This window comes from Solanum verrucosum, unplaced genomic scaffold (genome assembly GCF_900185275.1).
Source record: "Solanum verrucosum unplaced genomic scaffold, falcon-dt-bn FXZP01000049.1, whole genome shotgun sequence".
NCBI lineage: Eukaryota > Viridiplantae > Streptophyta > Magnoliopsida > Solanales > Solanaceae > Solanum > Solanum verrucosum.
The window spans coordinates 2,996,851-3,002,850 of record NW_026020221.1 but is presented as its reverse complement, the minus strand read 5'-3'; the positions used below and the strand labels follow the sequence as shown (position 1 = coordinate 3,002,850).

The 6,000-nt window shown below is 35.7% G+C and overlaps 1 pseudogene; it reads left to right on the top strand.

Moving 5' to 3' along the window:
• The first annotated feature begins 1,931 nt into the window (after positions 1-1,931).
• Positions 1,932-5,332, top strand: LOC125831092 (nuclear ribonuclease Z-like; annotated as a pseudogene).
• Positions 5,333-6,000: the final 668 nt, after the last annotated feature.

Here is a 6,000-nt window from a genome sequence, read left to right as displayed (position 1 = left end):
ATGCTCTACCGTCTATCCTAATCTATGTATGATGCTTGAAGCTGATGTTGAGAAACTGGCTCACATAAGACTTATTGTTGTTATTTGGCTTTTCAGTATTCCTTGCAATCTCAAATATCAAATACAACTTCCTTTTAGATTGATTTTCTTAGAACAAATGGTATCATTCATCTAAGGTGTCTTTGAATTTTATCTTCCTCTTAAAACTCGTGTTTTGTAAGAGTTTCAGTATTTTTTTTTATGCTTAACCCTTTTCCTTGTTAGTTAAAATCCATAAGACTTATTATTGACTTGTGAGACCTTGATGAATATGCTTCATGGCTATGACTATAGTGTAGGTATTATTTGGCTTCTCAGCGTTCCGTGCAATCTCAAATGTGAATTTGAGGTACTAAAGAGCAAATTTTGCATCTCTTTTATTTTGATTATTCAGGGAGTTGTATAGAACTTTCTGCAATGAAGCGTCCACAGAGGCATACAAAGATTGCAATGTGCAGGTTTTCCGTTCATCCCCACTTGTTTCTTCGGTGAGTTTCTTTACAATGAGGAATTCTCTCAATTCACTTTCTATTTCAATGTACATAAAAAGAAACTGAAGACAATGTTGTAATAAAATAATGTCTCTAATCAACTTTTTTTTTATGCCTCCCTAGAAACTCCCAGTTTTTTTGCTTGTGAATCTACCTTAATGGACCTTTGAGTTAAGATGAGTGTATTAGACAACTTGATAGTTAATATCTCACAGTCGGTAGAAGTAAAGTTTTCGGATATGTTAATTGTTAGAAAGTGTATAGTGTCCTAAAAGTCTGATCTGCTCTGTATTTTACATCTGTTAAGTAGAAGAGGCGTCTTGGATATGGGAGTTTTTAGTTTAGCAAATGGCACAGCTTCGAGCCTCACTATAACCGTGTGTCCCTCAGTCATGTTTGTCCACCAATTTGGATCACTCCAATCCTATATTGATCCGTATTCCTTTCATTTTATATTATGTATTTTGAGTATGTTTCGTAATTTGTTTTACGCTTAACCCTTCTCCTGGTTGAACTCCATAAGACTTATTATTGACTTGAGACCTTGATGAATATGCTTCATGGCCATGACTATATTATAGGTATTATTTGGCTTCTCCGCGTTCTGTGCAATCTCAAATGAAGCGTCAGGGAGTCGTATGGACCTTGATGAATATGCTTCAGAGCAAATTTTGCTTCTCTTTTATTTTGATTATTCAGTCATCGATAGAACTTTCTGCAATGAAGCGTCCACAGAGGCATAGAGAGATCGCAATGTGCAGGTTTTCCGTTCATCCCCACTTTTTGTTGGGTGAGTTTCTTTGCAATGAGGAATTCTCTCAATTCACTTTATATTTCAATGTACATATATAGAAGCTGAAGACAATGTTGTAATAAAACAATGTCTCTAATCAACTTTTTTTTATGCCAACCTGGAAACTCCCACCTTTTTTGCTTGTGAATCTACCTAATGGACCTTTGAGTTAAGATGAGTGTATTAGACAACTTTATAGTTAATATCTCACATATTCTGTAGAAGTAAAGTTTTCATCTACTGAATATATTAATCGTTAGAAAGTGTATAGTGTCCTAAAAGTCTGGTGCATACTCTGTAGAAGTAAAGTTTTCGTCTACTGAATATTAATCGTTCGAAAGTGTATAGTGTCCTAAAAGTCTGGTGCAATGCTGAGTTTTCTAATTGGACTGGTGCTATTTTTGATTTTCTGAAATCCTTAAAGGATTCCTTTCCTTTACTCTGTAGTATTTCAGTATTAGTTTGGTACTGAATGCTTTCATTACTAAAATTTACATTGTACTTATTATCTTTTTTTAAAAAGAGTGTAAAGTATCCTTCTTAAGTCTTCATTATTTCCCCTCTGTTCTAATCTTTTCCAGAGTTGAAGTCCATCAGTGTTACGCAAAATGGAGAAAAAAACAACGAAAGATTCTGAATCGATCAATTCAAATTGGAGGGGTGACAGTAGCCAGAAGAGGGAAAGGGTCTTGCAGATTGAAGGATACTTGCTAGAAGGGATATCGATAGCAGGTCATGAGATGTGCATAATAGTTCCCACGCTTAACTTAGCTTTTGACTTTGGCAAGTGTCCTCAGCGTACCATATCCCAGCAGTTCCTTTTCATCTCTCATGGTTTACACTGGCAAGTGTCCTCAGCCTGCTATCTCCCAGCAGTTCCTTTTCATCTCTCATGGCCACATGGACCACATAGGAAGACTACCTATGTATGTTGCGACTCGTTCCCTTTACAGAATGTAACCTCCTATTATTGTACCAAAGGTAATCAAAGAAAGTGTAGAGAAGCTTTTTGAAGCTCACCATGCTATGGATCACTCAGAATTGAACCATACTTTTATTGGTTTGGATGTGGATCAAAATCTACATGTATTAATTATATTGCTCTACTAATTAGTTATTACAATTTGGAGTTAGCTCTTAATTCACAATTTAAGTTAATTTGTCTTTGCATGCACAGGAGAAGAATTCTACTAGAGGAAGGATCTTAAAGCTAGAGCATTTGAGACTTATCCTGTCATTCCTAGCCAGGTTGAGTACTTCCCTTAATTCTCTGAGTTTCAATTGCTTATTTTCCCTGCCCGTGCTTCTTTTTTGATGGTATTAAGTGAATTTGAAGCAAAATATGTGCTTTGTACTTTCTACGAGAGGAAGCAGTTGCTACAGTGGGATGTTATGACCTTTGCATTTTGATCTCTTCTTATATTACTGGTGTCTATTTGAGGTTTTATGGTGCATGGTTTTATAGTATATTCAATAAAGAAGAAGCTTAAGCAAGAATATGTTGGCCTTCCATGAGATAAGATTAAGAAGTTAAAGTTATCAGGTGTGGAGGTCTGTCATGATATCATAGTTGAATAAAAATTTATCTTATTGCATTTGTTTCTTAAAGCTGGTTTAAATTCCAACCCAAGGGGTCTTGGATTTTGGATGCCATTTTCGGTGGATTTCAACTTCTTGTGGTTTGAGAAGCTTTTATTTTTATTGTATAGTCAGCTTGTGCACACCTTGACTATTCCACCTACCTACTACCTTCCACTAGCACAAATGCCAGGTAAGTCTGCCCACCAACGCTTAAATAGATTGGGAGAAATCACCTAGTGTTGTCTTTGCCGGAAGTTGAACCTTGATCTCCAAGGTTTTTACTCATTTAGTTGGTGCTAGGCCTTGGGTGCAACTTGTTATGGTTTGAGAAGTTGTACACTTGTTTCCATTATTTTCTCGGAAACCTAGATCAGTCATTACTTCAAAGGTACTTTATTGTGTTTGCTAATGCTCTATATAAACATCCATCAAATGTGACATTTCATAGGACTAACCGACTAAGGTTTTGTAGTCCGCATGATGTGATTATTTTGTTGGTCCGAAACTTTTCCTTCTAAAATAATATGGAACTTGAGTTTCGTAGAGAAAGGAGGTGACAAGTTCCAGCGAACATAAATGGAAAATTGGAAATTGACTATGCGGTTCAATTCTAAAATATCTGAGCTCTTTAAATGGTGTTGATACAAAGAACAACCCAATAACCCGGTACAAGAACCCAATACATTTTACAACCCCCTAAGCTATTTAAGTTACACTGTTGATAGCAGAATGATTAAAACTAATTCTACAATTATTAAACTAATTGTATGAGTCATCCAACCCTACTCTCACTCCCACTCCCCTAGTTGTAGGAGGTCTGAACTCTGAAGTAACACCCAACTTGGACATTAAGGATCCCAAAAATGTTGATGTTTTGAGGGGGAAAATCTTCATAATGGAGCCATGTCTTTAACACCTATTAGAAATGTACCTCGTCTGAAACATGAGCTCAATTTCTGTGACTCATTGTAGCAATTTTTTTCTCCCTTGTAAGTGTCTTTTCAGAATGAGGCTTATGTGGTTCTTCTACTTCTAGTCTATATCTAGTATATACTATCTGGACTTTTAATGACTTCAATATCTTTCTTATATTTAGCATACACTCCAGGGAGGATGACATAAGGCCTTGAGGACCACTATTTTGTTTTTAACATTCTTACTGCATATCTTGTCATCTTCAACTTATAACTTTTTTCCTGAGTTAGTCTCCTATGCATTTTCTGTACAATCCAACTATATCAAGAGCATGAATTCATCAACTTATGGAGTTAACAAAGTTGCTGACTAGTATGTATCACTTATCCTTATGACAACGACACAATTGGATTAACGAATTACCCTATTCACTTTTACTAATAACTTACGCTTGGAGTAGTATCGTTACTTGTGCTCACTCTTATGCAAATAACATCATAGCTGGTACAATACAATTAGCTGTGGGAAGATCTTTTGTTCAATTTGCCTTTTCACCATTACTGGTTCCAGAGATTTGGAATCTTCTATGTGATTCTTCTCCAGAGCACTTATGTGGAGGAGAAAACAACAGCTGATAATGCAAGAGAATATGGACATACTCATCTGTCTGAGGCTCTGAGGTGGTTCTTTTTGCATCAATTCCTGATATTCCCTTTAGATTAACCTCAAAGATTTTACTGGAAGATAGAAAAAGAAAATCCTGAAATGTCTCTTATAAAATTATTAGGAATCTGATATATTATTCTTTATGCTTGATGACATCCTACCAGATTATCAATTTCGCAGACATGTTTCAGAACAAAGCCATCCTTTTAATCCACTTTTCAGTCCGCTATCAGTTGGATGTAAGTTTGGTTTCTCTCTCTCTCTCCCAACGCAGACACCAAGCTGTCACCTAATCTAAACCAAGTATCCTAGATTCAGAACTTCTAGAAACTTCTATCGTTGGCTTTCCTAAGAAGTCCAGCAATATTCCCTCATTCATGGGATAGCATACTTTGAAGTTTCTACTCTCTCTACTTCTATTTTTGTTTGTGGAAAGCTGGTATCTTGGATAGAAATGGAATTCAACTGTGTTTAATTTCTTTTATATGTCTAATGTCTTCACTATGTTGTCGTAACTATCCACTTGTGGTATTTTTTCATTCTTCCAAAACCAATTAATAGCGTGCAATTCAGTAATTTTTATCATATTTACAACATTAGTGCTTTTGTACAGCGCTTTGGAACCCTACCATCATTTGTTAGGAAAGTGTGGCTTCCTACCATTTCATGTTTTAAGGTTTACCAATTAATCGATCTCATCCCCCCCTAGAGAAAGGATCTAATTTGTTTCATTGCTTTTATACCATTCTAACAAAAAAAAATCACTTATTAGGTAATTCAGGAGGCCATTTCTGCAATACCTCCGCCTTTGGCAGGCAGAGTTTTTGCGCCTACAGATGGCTTTTGATGCAAGGCCAAATCTGCGTATCTGCTTCTTTGGACATTTCCTTTTTCTTTACCCTCCCCTATGATTTGGCTGATTTCACAAAGAGCACTGATGATGAAGAGAATTTTTGCTATGGAAGTCAATACGCAAGGCATGGTAAACTGTAAAGCATGGGCGGAGCTATGGGGTAATAGAATCCATTATAAAAAAAAAAAACTTATGATTAGCGGTGTGCGTAAATCCTATGGTGGCAACTAATTATGAGATTCGAGTTTTATATATCCACATCTTCTCGATGCGAAATATTCCTCCCAAAATAATTTGTATATATTGATTACTGATATGCTCAGAGACGTATCCAAGATTTCGAGATGATGGTTACACTATTATGAAAAGGTGGATCTAAGATACAAATTTGATAGGGTTGACATTTAGATTGGACAAATGCACAATTTGATTTATATTTTAAAAAAAAATATATAACACTTTTATATATGATTTCGAAAGGGAAGCATGGGTTCATGTGAACCCAGTGAGCCCCTCCTGCATACGTCCCTATATATGCTCATGAATAGATAATTTATTTGTCTGAATTAAGTATGAAACTTAGCTCAAATTATATCTCAAATACTCTACTGAAACTGAAATTTTTATCATTCTAATTTTATACTTGAAAATCATCAAGGTTA